General features: G+C 42.1%; 1 protein-coding gene and 1 long non-coding RNA gene across 2 annotated transcripts in view; one reads left to right on the forward strand and one right to left on the reverse strand.

Annotated features, from left to right (window-relative positions):
- LOC311267010 (class I histocompatibility antigen, F10 alpha chain-like) overlaps window positions 1–20,435 on the reverse strand; it is a 501,763-nt gene that overhangs the window by 336,090 nt on the left and 145,238 nt on the right. The window lies entirely within an intron of this gene.
- Window positions 7,297–9,936, forward strand: LOC311266415. Its single transcript, XR_014623707.1, has 6 exons — window positions 7,297–8,632; window positions 8,759–8,863; window positions 8,957–9,071; window positions 9,147–9,228; window positions 9,425–9,589; window positions 9,693–9,936. It is a non-coding gene; the product is annotated as an uncharacterized lncRNA (long non-coding RNA).

Raw genomic sequence — 20,435 nt, forward strand, 5'->3', positions numbered from 1 at the left:
GGCATCCTAAAAGTAATGGAACAGCATAAGAATAACAACTAACTTATAACACCTACTAGAATAATTATTGCAAATGATATTGGAAGGATAAGTGATACTGCTGTGAAATGGAAACTTGTATTTTTAGTGAAGTCAACATCCACTGTATATTTGCTAAAACACATTAGACATTTACATTGCCCTAAATGTGAATGTCTAATGAGTTTTAGCAAATATATAGTGGATGTTTACTACATACTCTGGTTCAGATGAAGTTGCTCCCTCATCATGGTCACTTCGATCCTCAATGAACCTCCGTGGAGGTTTTATCACCCTCGATGACTTCCTTGACATGGCAAAAATATGCTCAAATGCCTCACAGTTGTGCTGTAAAAAAGCTGAAAAAATGCTGAAAAAATGCTGTCAAAATGTCTGCGTCTGTCGTCTTACTCTCCTCTCCGTCTTCCTCTCCGTCTTCTCCTCTCTTTATGCTTTTTGTCTCTCCGCGGGAAAAAGAAAAGTGTTACCATAATAACCTATATATGAATGAAAAGGCCGGAGTCTCTTCTTTCAGGTACCGCTGAAATTTTTTCGCTAGCACAAACAGTCAAGGAATTACGGTAATGAGAATCACGTCTGTAAAATCCCGTTCGCTCAACTGTGTTCGCCGGTCGATATTTCGCGATACCTATGGCCTACCGTAATAAGCCCTGTATGAGTGCAAAGGCCAGAGTCTCAGCTTTCAGGAACCATTGGAATTTTTCCGCTAGCACAAACGGTCTAGGAGTTACGGTAATGAGAGCAACGCCTGTAAAATCCTATCGGCGACGATAAAGGGTTAACAGGTGTATTCGTTTGGTTCCTCCCTTTCATGAGAGGAATGTCGATAAATATTTCACTTTGTTTGAGCGTGTCGCAAACACATTAAAGTGGCCTAAGACCACTTGGCCATTGCTTTTGCGGAGTGTATTTCGTGGCAAGGTTCAAGACGCCTATACATCTTTGTCACCTGAGTTGAGTTTAGATTATGAAAACAGCTGTGCTGAGGGCATATGAATTGGTGCCTGAGGCATATCGCCAAAAGTTTCGCCAGTCCAAAAAAACTGACAGCCTCACTTATGATGAATGTGGCCGCAACAAAGAAGTTCTGTTCGATCATTGGTGCCAGTCTACAAATGTCATTGATTTTGGTGGTCTGCATGATGTGATATTATTGGAAGAATTTAAGAACTGCTTACCAGACAGAATCGCCACTTATGTTAATGAACAGAAGGTATCTACAGTCTCTGACGCAGCTGTACTGGCTTATGAGTACATCCTCATGCACAGGGAAACCTTTGACAGGTCTCACCTGTCCTCTGAGCCTGGTGCTCCTGTAGCCAAGTCTTTTGCTTTCCCTGTAAAATCAAACTTCCATGGCGAAATTAAATCCAGCAATAAGGAAGGTGTGGATGCTAAAGACAGGCCAGTCTGTTTTTACTGTAGAAAGCATGGCCACACCATAAATCAATGTTTTGCTTTAGATAAAAAAAATAAGTCTCAAAAAGCAGTTAATTTGTTAAAAACAGAAGCCAAACCAGCAGTCCTGGCCTAAACAGTCCATTTCTGTTAAACCTGATCTTGATGTGCATGCTCCATTCATTATAAAAGGTTTTGTGTCCCTGTCGGAGGAAGCCCCGAAATCGCTGTTACCATCCTGAGGTGCAGCCTCACAGTCAGTCATTCTGGACGGAGTGCTGCCATTTTCGGATAAATCCCCTGTTACCTCTAAAGCTTTGTTCGAGGCTTTGGTATGCAGTTTGTGGGTGTGCCGTTATGTTATTCACCTTGACTCTGAGTTGGTAAAAGGGCGTGTAGTGGTGGGGGTAAGTCCGCAATTTCCCATTGACGGGGTGTCTTTCATTTTGGGCAACGATTTGGCTGGGGGTAAAGTGTTTTTAATTCCAGAAGTTACCGCTGTTCCTCTTTCTGAGCACTCAGATGATCTGAGGTTGAGGTTTCCGGAGGTCTTTTCAGTTTGCGCTGTCACTCGTGCAATGTCTACGAGGCAGAAGCAGGGTTTGCCTGATGAGGAGGGCAGGTGGAATTGGCTGACAGTTTCATGGCTGATTCAGACCTTCTGGCTTCCTCGCCAGTAGTCTCTCCTCCTGCTCCGTCTCCCCCTGTAGTCACTCCTGTAGCTCCGGCTGTTTCCTCTTCTGTTGAAGAGCTAAGCTCTAAAGTGTGCATGTCACGGGGACAGCTTATTGTTGAGCAAGAACTTGTCGCTAGTTCCTTGTTTTGATGCTGTCGTTCCTGCGGATGAGGTTGAGAAAATGTCCACCTGTTACTTTCTACAGGACGGTGTGCTTGTGCGTAATAGATGCCACGTCACGTATCCGTACAGGATGATTGGGGTGACTCAAATTGTAGTTCCAAAATCTCATTGGTGTGAAATTCCCAAACTCCGCTTGCTGGCCATTTAGGGGTGAATAAAACTTATGATCACATTTTGAGTTGTTTTGTCTGGCCAGGATTGAAACACAGTCAAGCTTAGTTACATAAATGGCACTTCCGACCCATGGAAGAGGATAACAGTCACCTTTCACCTTACGGAAATCCATGCAGAATCAGTCAGAGCCATCGGATTTATTAGCTAGGAGACTTGGCGAACTCCACGAACTAGAGCTGGGCTCCACAATGCCGTTCTCCAGCATATAAGTGACCTGCTGCTGCAAACGGAGGCGCTTGTTGGGGTGCAAAGCTTATTTGGACGATATCATGGTTTACTCGTGTTTGTGGCATGACCATATTCAGCAGCTTCATCCAGTGTTCGGAAGACTGTGTGATGCCAATCTCACGCTCAATTTGACAAAATGTGAATTTGGACAAGCTACTGTGGAATATTTGGGAAAAGTTGTGCATTCCAAAGTCGAGGCCATTCTGTCGTTCCTTGCACCTGGTACCCGTCGTGAGCTGCGTCGTTTTTTAGGGATGCCGGGGTACTACAGAATCTTCTGTAGGAAATTTTCTGCTGTTGCAGCACCTCTTACCGATCTGTTAAGTCCCAAAATGTGTTTCCACTGGTCTGAAAGTTGCCAGCAGGCGTTTGACTGTGTGAAGGCTTTGTTGACGCATGCGCCGGTCCTGGCTGTGCCTGCATTTGACCATCCGTTTAAATTAGCTGTTGCCAGTGATGCAGGGGCAGGTGCTGTCCTTCTCCAGGATTGAGATGATGGCGTGGAGCACCCCATCTCGTATTTCTCCAGGAAATTTAGTCACCATCAACGTGTGTATTCCACGATCGAAAAAAGGGCTCTCGCACCTTTGTTTGACTCTCTTTGAGGTTTATGTCGGCTCTGCTAGTGCACCAGTTATCATTTACACTGACCACAATCCTCTTGTGTTTATAAATCAGATGCATAACACAAATCAGAGGTTAATGCGCTGGGCATTTTTTTTTACAGTCTTTTAACATTGTGATCCGGCACATTAAGGGTCGAGAAAATGTCTCGGCCGACCCCTTGTCGCGCTGTCATTGTCCGTACGGTGTGAAAGATATTCGCGGCGCTCCCCCATTCACTTTTTTAGGGTGGGGGTGTTATGTGCGCTTGTCTGTGTGTTATGCTCTCTCTCTCTCCCTCTCCATGATTTTCATTCCCCCCCCTCCGCCCTCTCTACCTGAGCACACCTGAGTGTGATCAGTGATTGGCTGGAGTGGGGAAGGTGATAAGAGGGCAGAGGGTGCAGGGACAGTTGAGCAGGGACAGGTGAGCTTGGAGACACACATGAGCAGCAGCGCACTTGTGAGGAGTTCTTTTGTCCTCTTTCTTCTCCTCTCTTTCAGAAGGTAGGTTGCTCAGCCTCCAAGCATGCTTAGGTGCTGGGGCTTTGTTATTTTGGTTTATTGTGCGGTAGTTAAGTTATTAGTTTTCTTTGTTTTAGGATTAGTTTTCCACATAGGTAGGTTAGGGGGTGATGTGGGGAACGACGGCGCACTGTGTGGTTGGTCCAGCGTCAAACCACCCTTTGTTCCTTTTGGCCGGGACCTTCAGCTCCCTTCTGTTTGTTCCTGTTTTTTCTTTTTCTTTTTGAGAACAATTGAATAATATACATACATATATACATATTTATTATCTTACCGACTTTTACTTTGAGTTGATTTGTTGTTATGTGGTGTTCATTGGGGCTCTATTTGTCCACAGTTTATAACCGTAATAAAGCCGGGAGATAATCTAATGTTGTCCGTTTCGATAGCTTGCATGTTTTCATGTAGTGACTGTAGACGATGACTAACTTACTAAAACACTATGAACGTCTTGTCTTGAAAAGTTGCAGATTCCTTAGTTCATGCAGATAATCAACATAATTGTTAAACAGTGTGGTCGGGAGGTAACGTCAGGCTATTGTTGTTATCTGTAACGCTAGCATGCTACTTAGCTACTGTTGTACCAAGTTGGTTGTAGTTATTATGCTGAACACAACGTCAGCTTCCTCGTTTTCATGTAGTGACTGTAAACGATGACTAACTTACTAAAACACTATGAACGTCTTGTCTTGAAAAGTTGCAGATTCCTTAGTTCATGCAGATAATCAACTGTAATTGTTGAACAGTGTGATCGGGAGGTAACGTTAGCATGCTACTTACTGTTGTCATACCAAGTTGGTTGTAGTTATTATGCCGAACACAACTTCACAACTTGCGATTGTATGTAGCAACTCCCGAAAACATAGTTATATTTTCAGTTACTAAACACATTCACACCCAAGCATCGTGTCTTTGAAGTAACTTAGTCGGTGCAATCACTATAACCACCTTGGTATGAGAATAACTCTAGCATGCTAATGTGCTGTGCAGCCTATATGTTAACAAAGCTTTGATTGTAACCAATGTTCTTTTAGTTGAAGGAATGCAGCAACTGGAAGAAGACCCAGAAGTTGCAGTTTTAGAAGCCAGTTGAGTTTGTCTGAGATGGTGACCTGGTGATTTTTTGATTGAATGTCCGTTGTCTTTTTCTATTCTCATTTCTTTTCTGCTGTGGTTGTAGCATGCACTCCCTCAGTGTTGCAGAAGAAGACCTTCAAGACTCCTGATGAAGAAGCGGTCAATGACCTGAGGAATAGCACGTAAGTCATGATGATGATGATGATGATGAATCATGTTTTCTGTTGTTGTTATTGACATCCTTTCAATCTGTGTGGCTCTGTGTTTATGTTCAGTATTGACATGGATGAGCGGTGGACTAACCGTAGATGCTGTGAAGATGAAGACAGTTCTGATGAGGACTATGTCCCTTTTCTTCAGCTTTCATGAACTAGCCAAGATATTCATATTTTTATTTTGCTTGTCCATATAGTGTTGGTGGTGCAGCCTCAAAGTATACTGACATTGAACAGCTTCACGAGATAAGTATGGATGAGGCTGTGCTTGATGTTGTGGTGCCCGATCCCCCAGAAGAGGACATGTGTGACATTCCTGATCAACATAAGGTTGATAATGAAGATGAACTGGTTGGTAAAAGTGCCTGTATCACCTATAATGCCAACCTGCAGACCCTTGCCTCATATCTCAAGTTGCCCATAAAACTCTGCATCCATGTTGACAAAGTAACTGGAGCTGCATGCACTGGGAGACCACCTTTTGAAGTCAAACAAAAGCCTTGGGGAACTGGAGTCACTTTGGAATGGGTAAGACAACAGGACTTATTCCTATGTTGTAAATGTGTTAGACCCAGTAGAAGGAGGTTAGAGATCTGTTGGTTTGAGCAGTTACAAAATAGTCATTTTGTTGATGAGTATGATCTACTAGAGGATGTGTAACTATATTATCTGTTCTTGTTTTTGCCTTTCATTATAGTTATATTGATTAATGTATTCATTCATTCATTCCAGCTATGCCCATTTGGACACAGTCTATGGAAGTGGAATTCACAGCCCTTGGTGAAGTACGGCATGCAGGGAGGTGATTTTATGCTGTCTACAAACATTCTACTTTCCGACAACAGCTACAGGAAAGTAGCATTACTTTTCAAGTTTATGCAAATGGAAATGGTGGCCGAGACTACCTTTTTCAAGATCCAGGACAGCTACTGTATTGAACCAGTTGAGCAGTTCTGGCAGACCATCAAACAAAGAGTTGTAACCTGTTTGCAACAGAAGGATGAGGTGGTTGTCCTTGGTGAGACATTATTTTATTTCCTCTGTCTGATTTTCTATGGAGGTCTAGTAATTTTTATGGTATATTTTTGTAATTGATTTATTTTTGGCTGCTCTGCAGGTGATGGACGATTGGATTCCCCTGGTATGTACTGTTATAATCATAGACTGTAAAACATTTTTATAATGCATACTGCTCCATTCTGACACATCTCTGAATAGCTGTTGTCTTGGTAATGCCATAAAGCTGCTATTTGAAAAATGTAATATATTTTATTCACTTTTACGTATTAGCTTTTTATTTTTTAGTACGTTAGTCATGTATTCTTTATTTATTATATTACACTAGTACTGAGACCTGAGTACTTATTTTTCATAGTGAATATAAATATCTATCTATACATTTATACATATTGTTCAGATACTGATGGCAAGGTTTTTTTTGGGTGCAGGCTACTGTGCACAGTATTGCACGTACACCACTATTGAACAGGACTCCCGGGACATAGTCCATATAGTAACTGTGGACAAGCGTGAGACAAACAGGAATTCGGTGATCATGGAGAAGGAGTGCTTTATCAGGACGATGGATGTACTCCTTCAGGAAATGCGCCTGACGGAAGTGTTCACTGATGCCCATCCACGAATCACAGCTTTACTCAGTAAGAAAAAGGCTTTATTTTTTTATTCTTGCGTTTTGTGTTGGTGTTTGTGATGGTATAAGTGTAACCCTGTTTAAAAATCCTTACTCATAAAATAAATAATGAATAATTTATGGTTTAAAAAAGTTCATATTTGTTTGAAAATGTTATTAAAAGTGTATTAAAAATGTAAAGGAATATTTCATGAAGGTTAAAATAGTGTGATAAGAGTAAGGTGTAAGAGATGAGATTAAAATGACACAAATGTACATGGTTAAATATTTTATTTTATTTTGAAGGAACTCATAGGGAGAGAGGAAGTACTGATTGAGAAGAAGTGTGATCCTGGTCATTGATTGGTTAAGGTGTGATTGACAGGTGTAGACTGGAAGTGAGTGAAGGTGAGAGGTGTGTGTTTTTGGGAAAAAACTTGACGGAGAAAAGGAGGAGAGACGTGACGAAGCACAAGAGATGCATGGCCGCGAGTGTAAAGTTCTACAGAGACAATAGTTAAGTGTGTAGTTTCCGTGTTCAAGCGACTGTCTGCTCGACACTCAGAACTTGGACATTGGAGCTACTGCTGTTCGGTGTACAGCTTGAGGAGTTTCAGCTCGGAGCTCCTGGCGAAGCTGCACTGTATTTTAGCTTAGCCTAGCTATTAAGCTAACTCGGAGAGTGTTAGCATTCGCTATCAAAGCGAACAGACTTAGCCGTGAGGAGCTAAACCAGCTACTGACATTGGCTGTGCCTTGTGGTCTCAACGCGGGAGCATAAGGATTCGGCTCGGCCGCTGCCAGTGTGTGTGACTCGTCGTCGTCGTCTTCGTTGGTGGACATCGTCCCGGGCTGCGAGGGAGGCCCCATTGCCTGTTCACCTGCCTGTCTTCAGTCTACCTGCAGTGTCGCCTTCAGGACTTGGACCTGGTAAAGGTTGTTCTTTGAATTGGAGGTAACATTTTCCTTTACTGTTCCTGGATCATTGGGATTAAAGTTGGATTTTCCTCGCACTCAAAAGTCACCATATCAGGCCTGCAACGGGGTTATTTTGTTTGCCGGCTGTGTGTATGTGTGTGTGTGAGTGTGGGCCCACTGCTTTGTGTTTGAGAGTATTATTGCAACTTAAAGGAGTATCTTGAAACTTAAAGGAGTGTTCCATATATTTTTGGGGAAGTTAAAAGTGCTCTATTTAACTAGAACGGTAGTTTTGGTAATTTTGGTGCTAAGCTAATTTTGGTTAATTTTATACCTGACAGTGAATCAGATCTTTCATGATCTAGTCTAAGTGTTGTGATAACAAAAAGAGACAACAGAGAATTTACTTTTAAACATATTTTCACTTAAAATGTATTGGTGTTTTGTTTGAATGCATTTACTTGAAGTAAATCATTGATTTGTTATTTTCTCTAAAATAGAGTCTTGTGATATTTCTTTTGCCAGAGTTAAAAGAGAGCATAGTTATTGCCTATTAGATGAGTTATCATTGAAATAGTGTTATTTAGGGTATCTGGAAAGTGTTAAAGCTATACAAAACTACTCAAAGTCACTATATTTTAGGTTTTAGGAGACGGACACTGAGGTAAAAAACATTCTATTTAAGGTTCTATGGTAAAAAGGTGAATTCATCTAGGTGTATCAGTTGAGTGAGTATTAAAAAACGAATTCCAAATTACTTGTGAACAGTTACTTAAAAAATAGGGTTAAAAATATAATAGATGAACCCAGAAGCCTGCCCTTAGTAAAAGGTCTATTGAGGGGAGTGCTACATAAGCTATATTTTTTGCTACAGACCCAGAAAGGGGAAAATACAAGGAATGGGGTCGGAAACATTCCCTGGATATTTGGCATGCAGCAAAGAATTTGGGAAAGAAGCTGCGACGGGTATGATGTCTTTTTTATGTTATCGTTTGTTTTTTTGGTGTCTGCATTTATAGCCATTTGGGCAAGGAATGGAATTATAGCAGCAGTGTTGTGAATGACACCAACACTTTTACATCTTGCTTTCAGGTTGGCACTTTGAGGAGCCAGGCTGAAATCCTGCCTTGGATACAGGACATTGTGAACCATTTCTGGTATTGCAGCAAGCAAGCCTCCTCTGAGGAGCAGTTCAAGGTATATTGGGAAAAACTGTAATGTTTGGTAAATGACCAATGTTTTTGATTGTGTAGAGGGAGAGAGACCCAGTAACATGTTCTTTTTCTGCAGCTAAAGTGGCATGCTCTTCTGCACCATGTCCGCAATCAGCATACATGGGCAACAGGGTGCTGTGATCATGAGCCACTAGGTGATGACAGCCATGACAAGCTCTGGATGAAACAAGGTAACTAATCTGATTTAGGGGATATCTCTGCTTTGAATGGACTGTCCTCCTACTCACAACATGATGTGGTTACAGGGTCAGCAGCTCACCAGGCACTTTCAGCCATTATATTGGATAAGCGCTGGCTAAAGGATATGAGAAAGTTCCTCACCTTCAGGTATTCACTCTGCAGTTCTACATTTACATCCATTATCAAACAGATATTCTTAGACTACACGTGGTATGCACGTAGAATTGTTTTGTTGCAAGACAATTTATATGATAAAAAAATAATAATTTTTTTTTATAATATAATGGGACTATATTTCTTCACTCAAAGAAATGTTGCTTGTGTGTTTTCTTACATACAACAGGACTACCTCAGATCTGGAGAATTTCCAGAACCATATTGTGATGTATTCGGGAAAGCGGTTTGCCTACAGTCCACCAGTATATCACACACGGACCCTGCTGTTGGCAATTGACTACGACTGCCACAATCAACACCTTCCTGCACGCAACAGAGATGGACACAAGATGTAGGTTGTCAGTACAGTTGTACACTTTCCTATAGAAATCACACTGTTGTTGCCCAACAGTAAAATTGAAAAAGATTGTGATGTTTTTCTTTTACGTTTACAGATACTACAATAAGAAATCAAAAGGCTGAAGTGTCTACACGCTGAAGAAGAAGAATTATTCATACATTCTTGACCTTCAGAGAGCCATTGTTGCCAAGAGGCTTGGAAGTGGAACTGGTCTTCCAAGGAGGAAGTCCCTCAGACCTGATGATCGCAGGCGCTTGGGACTTCTGGCTGCACAACCACCACCGCCCACTGCAGAGCTTGTCAGGACCCATGTACAGCGTGGGGAGGGTGTGATCTGTAAATAGTTATTGAGGTGTGTAAATAAAAATGTGTACACTTATTGAAAATGACTATATTTATTTTGAACATTTATAAATAAACAGGTAATCAAATTTGAACATTTATAAACAAGTAATCAAAAGTGGGTAAAAGGCAAATCAAGTCACATGATAAAACAAACTCTTTACAATAATAAATAACTATATACAATGTTTACTGCAACTATTCAGCTACGGCAGTCGGCGCACCCTGAACCCAGTATACTGACCTCTTGGGTCAGGGAAAGTGTCCCTTATCCTCCAAATGCAGCAGCTGGGTATGACCACCCTGTTCCCCACCCCAAGGCGGCCATGCTGCCACAGCAAACATAAGTCCAGGCATCCTGATCATTACTGTATGTAGGAGCTGGTCTTTCTGTGGGCCTGCCAAATCCTGGAGCCTTTCCTGCATTTCACTGTTGCAACGCTCTTGCAGATCCTGAAGCCTCCTCCTGCTCTCAGGGTCAATGTCCTCCCTCCTGGCTCTTCTGCCTCTTCCCCTCCTTGCTGCACCTCCCCTCCCTCCTCTGCGACCTTCTGAGGGACCAACATCAGACGATGCAGAGGCAGACGTGGATGTGGATACCTAAAATGAAAAACATACAGTGCTTTGGTAGAAGTCCAAATGTCATGCTATCTTACTAATGCATTGTGTTTTGTTATCCATCACAAAGTAAGATTGGAAAAAGTTGTAATTACATCATTTGCTGCCAAAATATTGAAAGTTTTGAACGATGGCTACAACGTTATGTGCTATCACGTCTGTTTTGTATTTCATATTGGTATTTACCCTGATCCAAAATGAATGCTCCAGCATGTCTACTTCATGTCTGTTTACATTTCCCCAGATCAATAAACTAATACTACAGCCTGTTTACTTCATGTCAGTTTCGCAATTTCCCCAGATCAATAGAAAAAATATGATAATAACAATAACTATAAAATTGATCGTATTAGAATCAATAAAATAATGCTCCGGCATATCTACTTCACGTCTAAACGTTTTTATGGACATTTTGGCTATATGAGTACATAAACGTTTTTATTCCATTTGCTAACAATGTTCAACCATGTGAGCAAAACGCAAAATACTACCATTCTTTGTGTCATTGAAGTTTTCTGTCACCGTAAACAAAACAATGTAATGATATTTTGTAAATATAGTGTAACATGAGCTACTTTACCTTGTCAGTGGACATGTTTCCAAACAAGGCTTCGTGATTCGCCGGCTCTGTCAACAAATTCACTTTCACTTTCCCCAGGGATGCTCACACAGCCACAGTATTTACGACACTGGTAACAGATAATTGCGCTTCTCAACCAGCAGGGTGTAGTAATGAGTCCAAACTACCCAGTGTTGCTGTAATTACTATAGATGGAGGCCGTAACATATTTGGGGGCTCGTCCAGGATCAGCATCGGACAGGGCCTCATCAATCATTTCAGCACTGGACAGCACCGCAACCGCCTTGCCCTCTGCACTGACAGGGGACTGAGGGACAGACTCTCAGTCCAGGTATGGCTTCAACATGTTTATGTGACACAACCTACTTCGCCGTCGGTGCTCGGGAGTGGCAACTATGTAGTCCCGGTCACTCACTTTTTCTTGGACTACATATGGTCCACTGTAACGAGCCTGCAAAGCAGAACCAGGAATGGGCAATATCATCAACACTTTATCACCTGGATCAAAGGATCTACTTTAAGCATCCGTTTCAAACCACCTTTTCATTTTAGTTTGAGCAATGGACATGTTTTGCTTTGCCAATTCACAAGCAAGGTGAAGCTTGAAGCGAAAATTACTGATGTAATCAAACAGATAGTGGTTTGTTGTAACCCCGCCATTTTTCCTGTAATAGCTTACGAGGGCCATGCACGGTGTGTGCAAACACTAGCTCTGCCGGACTAAAGCCCAAGGAACCACCTCACGGGCAGCAAAAAGGAGGAGATGGACACACTCATCCCAGTCCTTACTAGACTCAAGGCAGTAAGTACGGAGCATAGACTTTAAAGTCTGATGGAAACGTTCAATTGCCCCTTGACTCTCTGGGTGATATGCACCCAGATCTTGACCTAAGCTTAAGTACCGACAGTACTGAGGCAGAACTTTAACCCACCCGTCCTGAAGAGATCTTCCTGGCTCAAAGAGAAGATAGGTGTATTGGTCCTGTTATTGAATGCATTGTGTCGGGTGTAAAGCCTGGAAGTCAGCAGATAAAATCATTCAGTATGCAGACCAGACGGCAAATGCGTGAGTGGGAGAGACTGACACTGGATGATGATGGTATTTTGTACCGCAAAACAGCTGCAAGAACACAACTTGTCCTCCCTGAAAAGAATAAGGACACAGTGCTAAAAGCATTACACAACGAGATGGGACATCAAGGGACGGAAAGAACATCTTCAATTGTGAGAGACCGATTCTTCTGGCCACAGATGCGGAAAGAGATTGAACAGTATGTTTCTTTGAGATGCTCATGTCTAAAAGGTAAGAAGCTCAGCAGAGAATCCAGAGCACCCCTCACCAGCATTGTCACCTCTCAGCCCTTTGAACTAGTGTCTGTTGATTTCCTGCATGTGGACAGATGTTCTGGAGGTTATGAATATATATTGGTCATAATTGACCACTTAACGCGATTCACGCAAGCCTATGCCACAAAATCAAAATCAGGCAAGACAGTGGCTGACAAAATCTTTAATTACTACGCCCTGAAATTCGGGTTCCCCCTGAGAATCCATCATGATCAAGGAGGTGAATTTGAAAACCGGCTGTTTTCTCAGTTGGTGAAGAACTGTGGGGTTGCAGCTTCAAGGACAACACCGTATCACCCAAGAGAGAAAGCCAATTGGAAGGAGTCACTAACTGCACCAGAGTGATGTCACGTGGTTTTCCCCCTTCTACCTCCTGTTCGGGAGAGCCCCACAGCTTCCTGTTGATTTACTCTTTTTGAATAACACCAGAGACTGGAACTGCAGACCACCAGCAATACATGAAAAAGTGGGAAAATGGGATGCAGGAAGCGTATGAAATCACCAGAATGAATGCAAAAAAATCAGCAGAGAGAGGTGAAAGATACTATGAGTCAGTCATCTCCCAATCTATGTAGTAGTGCCTGAGCAAGGAAAAGGAGCCCACTGTACTAATTTAATCACACAGAAAGCTTGCTTAGCCTCTGTTCTGATCGGAGACTCATTGGATTGGGTCAACCAGCTTGGAGTCCTTTTGTCTCATTCAGGGAAGTTTAAGGCGATCCATGCAGCAATAGCACATGCAGAGAATCCATCATGCACTGCAATAAAACCCCTGTGTCCCACGAGATGGACAGTCCGGGGCAAAGCCGTCACAGCTGTTTTGTCACAGTATGGGTCAGTGCTGGCTAGCTTGCAGGTGATGGCTTGTGGTGCCTCAAATACTGCATCTACTGCTAATGGCCTGCTAGGGCAGTTTAGGAAAGGCAAAACAGTTTTGGGTCTCATCCTTGCCTCACCAGTGATTTGTGAGCTTTAATGCCTGAACATCTCTTTTCAGAAGAGAACTGAAACCATTGCTGGCATGAGGGCTGCTGTCCAAGTTGTTAGGACCTCACTCAAGGCCAAAAGAGATGAGGCAAGTTTCAAAACTCTGTTTGAAGAGGCGACGGCTGTGGTTCAGTCTTTAGGTGTTAAGCCCATTACCATTCCACAGACCAGACCGCCCCCAAAATGCTTCATTGAAGGAGCTGAGGCACATCAGCCTAAAAGTGCCAAGGACCACTAGAGAGGGGAATTCTTTAAAGTCCTGGATATTGTCGATGCACAACTCAGTGAGCTCTTTAACCAGGATGACTTGCTGACTTTGCAAAAGTTGGAAGAGACACTTCTGAGTGGAGAGATTGATGCTGCAGTCATTGAGAAATACCCAGAGTTGAACAGAGAGTCACTTTCAGTGCAGCTTTCTATGTTTCGCCTGAACTACTCATTTAGCAACAGTGCAGAGGCTGCAGGGATCATTCGTGGATTGCCTGTAGAGGTACGTAGACTATTCGGGCAAGTGGAAAACCTGGTCAGGTTGCTTTTGGCAGTCCCTGTTTCATCCTCTGAGGCAGAGAGAAGTTTTAGTGTCCTCCGCAGGCTCAAAACTTGGCTCTGGTCCACAATGACTCAAAACAGACTTAACCATGTTGCTGTCTGTCATGTCCATCAGGATAAACTTGACTTACTGGACAAGAAGTCGATTTGCAAGCAATTTGTGGCTGCAAATGACAGGAGGAAAAAACATTTTGGCTCTTTTGCCTAGGCCAGTGATTTTCAACCTTTTGTGTGCCACGGCACATGTTTGACACTGAAAAAATCACATGGCACGCAAATTATTGAATGCAAGACTGTACAGTGCTATCCAACTTTTGTGACAGAAAACTACGCAGGAATTGATATTCATCAGTTCATTACATCCATTCAAATGTCTTTTTTGTTTACCTTTACCTTCACACACCAGTAAGCTAGTGGAAATGTGGAAGGATATCACACTCGAGAGTAAAAACAAGTTGATTTATATGTTAAAATTCTTGATGCTGTTTTTGCCTTTCACCTTAACCTTTGCCTGTATCTGCGTCTGTTCATTGAGACATAAGATACAACTAAGAACATTTTTTTTTTCCAGAAAATTCAGATATTTATCAGTTCATTACTGCCATTCAAAATGTGTTTTCCTTTACCTTTACAAGTGTATCTTTTTATTAGAATAAAATACATTTGTGAAAGTTTTGCAGTGTAGTTAATTTATGACATATTTCTGTTCAAACCATTAACGGATCTGTCAGGTTTCCGATGTGTCCCCCCCAATGTTAAACTCATTCCTACGCCCCTGACCACATATGCTACATATGCTAAAAGTTGGGTGTGTAAACGGAAAGCTATTGCTTAAAAGGAAAATTTGATAGCACATGGACTGTCAACATGCAAATGTGTTTTACAGTATCAATGAAATCTCCTTGCACAGCCACAGGTCGTCAGGTGCTGGTAGGCAGCAGGAACGTGTGTGATAAGATAAACAAACAAATCCTCCGCACACTGACATAGACTTTACTATAGTCATTTATTAAAGGGAACAACGTGTTTCGCGTTCAGCGCCATCAGGTTCACCTCAGGTCTCTGTGTTTTACAGTATATTCAGTTTGTGTTAAATGCAACTTGTATAAACGAGGAGTAGGTTTACTGTTAAGTGTGTACACAAATGGTTACAAATGGCCAGCATGTGTTACAATGTTAATTTCAGAGTTGGTGAGTGTCAAAATGTTCATAATAGTTAAGATGCTTGGCTAGGAAAGAATATTTATTTTGCTACTGTTAACCACAGTAAACTTCATTTTGGGTGCAAGATGTCGGGGCGGCATCTGTTTTTGAAGGGGCGTGTGTAGTGGGTGATATAAAAAGCATTTTGTGTCAAATATAATGCTGTAAGTGTTCATGTTGTTATTTCTTTTATTTTGAATATTGTCTTATTTTGAAGGAAACTGAAAGGGAAAGTTGTTGATGATGTAATTTCCGTAAACAGCCGCTAGAGGAGATTCCCGGTCTATGTACGAGAGCAGAGCTATCACTGTTGTTTCCAGCGCAAGTTATGCCTTCCCCTGCCGTAAAATATTAATAAAACAACATGCTGACTTAAGAGTGAAATAGTCGCTGTCGTTTCTCACTGAAGATATGTCTTCCCCTGTTCAGGGATGTAACATTGACGCCATGTTAAAGACATTAATGCATTGCGTGGGAGAGATGTGTACTGAAGTTAGCATGCTAACCAGCTATCCTCTGCCCATCGTGTATCGTCATACCACTTTGTGCTCAAGAGTCTGATAGCCACTGTAGCTTCAGGTGGAAGCTGCCAGTGGCAAGTTTGCTGCAATTTACAAGCTTCAGGCTGTTTTTGTATATAATGATCTTAAGGTAAAACAAATGCTTGCAAAATGCTTCCTAATTTCTTTAGGAATGGAAAAAAAATATCAATTCTGATTTATCTTAAACGTTATTTTTGTCAGTAAGCCTTAGCCTTGTTGCTGTGTGTGTGTGTGTGTGTGTGTGTGTGTGTGTGTGTTTTTATTGTGTGTAAAGCACATTGTGTAACTGTGCTGTATGAATAGTGCTATACAAATAAAGTTATTGATTTATTCCCATCCACAAGTATTGCACTGTGGTGGTTTCGCTCTGTCCTCTACCTTTTCATCAAAATACATGCATTCTGCTTCATCTGCTCCTCAATAAAGTTGGCTTGGAAATAGATTTTCCATTTTCAATATAAATCCAAAGGCATTTCACATCTCATATATCAATCTTCTCCCCATCCTGGCATGTTTTGATTGGAACGATCATACCACAGGTGTAATTTACCTCTTAAATCAAAATGAACTCAGAAGTGAATTGACCCTGTCCTGCCAAGCTGGGTGTTGTCCATTGTCACAGCTGAGATCAACGCCTGATAAAGTGAAGGTCATCCCCACTGTCTGAGGCTATCTGTTATGCCGTAGCAATCAACAAAATCTATTTTCCATCACAGCAGCCGCAGAGGAGAAGATGGATTTGATGCACATAGACAAGTATTGATTTGGCAATTTCCAAAGGACAAACAAAATGGTCTTGCAACTGCTTAACTGTTTTTATTTGCCTCAGAGTCCCCAGTGGGAGTTTCACTCTTTGAACACAAATGAATCCTCCTAACATGCTTTCACAGTTTTAAGACAAATGACAGAGTCTACGGACTGTAAGCTGGAGCATAAGTGAAAGAGAGTAGAAGACATTTTCTATAATTGCAATTCAAGTCATTTAAATGACGCCAAGCCACACCACCCAAAGCATATGTTTCATTATTACTACAGTGCTGACCACCCCTATTTCCTCTCTCCAACCATCTGCTTTTCTTCCATTTCATTCAAAACAAGATAAACCTAACACAGAATCATTCACACAATCTTTGTAACATGGAATCTACGTGGCTTCCGAACACAGACCAAAAGGCTCAAAATCATCAATCATCTCATAATCATATCATATTCATCACACAAGAAATAACAGCAAGAAGAACAGGAAACTACTTTAGAGACAAGAATTAAACACCTAACATGCCAATTTAATAATAACCCCAGTGAACAAACACAAAATGAATCAACTCAACTTGAAACCATTATACACTAAAAGACAGTTCCTCATCCACCAGCTCAAATATGAAAACTTTCAATACAGTAACAAATCAAGCAAATATCTGGCTAATCTATTGCAACTCAAAAAAGAAAAAGCAATAATCCCGTCCATACTCAATTCTACAAATGAATAAAACAGAAACAGCAGAAGCAATTTCAATTAAAGCTGGAGTTTGTAGAATGTGAAAAACGCATGAGACTGGGATGGAAACAGCTGCGCTCCCTCCTCCCCTCCCTGTTTCAACTCCATAGCTCCACACTTTAACTTTCCACTCTTGTGGATGCGCGCGACTGTAGCGCTTGGAATATTCACGTTGGAACTTTTCTGTCATACACTTGCCGTGGCCGAATTACAGGTAAGAAAGTACTTTACCTTTCTCTCGTGAACAAATTGAACGTATGAACAAACAAACATTACTTTTGCATTGTTTAGAAGACCGATAGAGACCGACAACAATTATTTCTTGCTAACGTCTCAGCATGACATAGCCTACATGTCTGGCACTAATAACGCTTACGATATTTGTCATACTGACGTGATACTTATACAGCATAATCTAATGACAACAGCAACACTTATATATCACAGGAAAGAGGTGTGAATGCTAAGAATAATAAAACAACGTATAACGCTAAAGTAAACAATTACCCCCACATGCACAGACTATCGGAGACAACCACTTTATTCAGACACTTCTTTCTTTTCACCGTAGCCTGAAAATAAATAATAACTGTCACATCCATATCTACACGGCACACGTACTCTGTATGTCGTGTATATATATATATATATACTGTTCATTTTACTCAGACACATATACACCTATAAATAGTAACATCAGAGAAACTGATAATTTTGCAGTGGTCTCTTAATTTTTTCCAGAGCTGCTTATATATATATTGTGGCAGTGGGGTGTGGTTGAGGCGCCGGCTGCTGGAGGAGAGGGAGGAGTGGCTCAGCCGGTGCTCAGACAGCTGGACAGAATCAGGTAATCAATCACCTATATAAGCACGCTTGTAACCTGGTTCTGGTCTCTTGCAGTAGGCTGGGTCCTGGGAGAGGACCGAGCACCGCACCGACGACAGCAGACGGCAGGCGGGCGTTACCCTCAGCCGCGACGGCTGTTCCTTTGCGTTTTGTGTATGATTGTGAGCCACCCTTGTCTGCTGGCTGGTAAATAAAACTGTCACCACCTTCATCCCGCGCTGTTGCCTCCTTCCTGCCCTTCCTGTGAGCTCCAAGGCTCACATATATATATATCAGAGGCGATTGCTCTAAGACTGCAAGGGAAGCTCAGCTTCCCCTAAAATGTCACCCAAAAAAAAAAAAAAAAAAAGTGGTGAAATATGTACTGCTGTGTGTACATTTCATTGACTAAATACGCGCAAGAAAGCCTTCATCTTTTGTTCAGAATCAGCTACAGTACTTATCACAGGTAACCGGCGCAACTTCCTTCTCATTCATCCCCGCAGCGCCACAGCGCTTTACACAGTCGGACGCTCAGCTTCTACTGACTTCAATGGGGAAGCGTAGAGCGGGTTGTTCCACTGCAGCGAAACTAGACGCTCATTGGATAAATGCTGGGCTTTTTTCCTGCCCATCGGACGCTCAGCGTCTCTGGGGGTCTATGGGGCAGTGGGCTGGCCCGGACGCTCGGCTTCTGCATGATGATTGGATGAGCTGTCTGAGGCGGAACCCTTTTTTGATTGACAGCTAAATGAGCGAATCAGCGATCTTGAAGAATAAACATCCACCGTAGCATTTTCCAAGTTTTTCATTCTGTTGTTCTGAACTGATCCGGAGACTTTACTAGCGTTGTGTTTGGCGACTCTGTTCTGTCACTCTGCGGTTTCTTTCCCCAACGAGCAGCGGCAGCTGCGGAGCTTCTCCCCCCGTCACAATCACTCACACTCACAGGCGGTCACACTTCACAGTAGCCTGGCGCAGCAGCTCCAGCTGCTAGCATTAGCAAGCTGTACATCATGAATGTTGTCGACCGGAAAATGGAAAAAAAAAAAATGAGCTTCCCCTCCTTGAAAGACCAGCAGCCGCCACTGATATATATATATATAGATATATATTCTCTTTCATTCCCTCTCACTTGTCTTGTGTTGCATCACTTAATAAGAAAGAAAAAGATGACAGGAATAGAGAAAGAGTCGATATGTAGTGTATTGTTTAGCTTGTAGGAGATGCCAGTGAGATCAAATGGATCTACCACAGGTATGAGGGCAAATGGACTGCAAGAGACGTTTGAAAAGGGTAACACTGCGCTTGGACTTCTTTTGACATAAGTGATTGAGGAGCTCGAGTGGTTGAGCAAGTCCCTGCAAAAACAAACTGAAACTATTGCAGGAATGAGTAGTGCAGCAGAGTGTGTCAGATCCACTCTTACAAGGCAAAAGGAATGAGGAAAGCTTTCTGGAGGTTTTTGATTTAGCAGTAGAGATGGTTGACTCCCTTGGGATTGTGCCCATTCAGATTCCTCACCAAAGAGGGGAGAGACAGCACATTTCCAAGTCAGCTGAGGAGCATTACAGAATAAACAAAATGCAAAGATAGTGTAGATGTTCAGTTTAAGGAGAAGTTCAACCAACCAGATCTAGATGTCTTGCAGAAGCTGGAGGAAACTCTACTGACTGGAGAAGTGAATGACATTGTTAGTACCCAGAACTGAACACAGAGAATCTAAAAGTCCAACTGGTCACGTTTCGGTCCAAAAACTCTTTCAAGTCTAGTGCTGAAGTGGCAAATATGATGAGAAGATTGGCAGTTGAAGTGAGAGGCCTGACTGATCAAGCTGAAACCCTTGTCAGGCTGCTTTTAGTCAACCCAGTCTCATCAGCTAAGGCTGAAAGAAGTTTCAGTGCTCTCAGGAGACTGAAAACATGGTTCAGAACCACAATGACACAAGTGAGACTGAGCAACGTTGCTGTATGCCATATCCACCAGGACAAACTGGACAATATTGATGTAAAACAAATATGTCAACAGTTGTTACAGACAGGCGTAGGAATGTGTTTGGATTCATCAAATAGGAGCTGGACACTGCGCTGTGTGTTTAGGGCGTGGATAGTATTTTTTATGTTTAAGCCTAGATGTAAATACAAATGTACAGATCATTGGTTTGAAAAGGCAACAGTACCTGCCTTAAAATGTGTTTTTCAAGGTTCCATACTTCTGTTCAGCTGACATATTTGGTCAGAAATTTCTTGTTTTGTGATTACAGTACTTTATTGTTGATGATTGCACTATGAAGTCTCTGTTAGGGCGCTTTCACACCGCTAGCTCGATTATTTGGTCCGCACCAGG

This window comes from Pagrus pagrus (genome assembly GCF_965226575.1).
Source record: "Pagrus pagrus genome assembly, chromosome: 12".
In the NCBI taxonomy this organism is placed as follows: Eukaryota; Metazoa; Chordata; class Actinopteri; order Spariformes; family Sparidae; genus Pagrus; species Pagrus pagrus.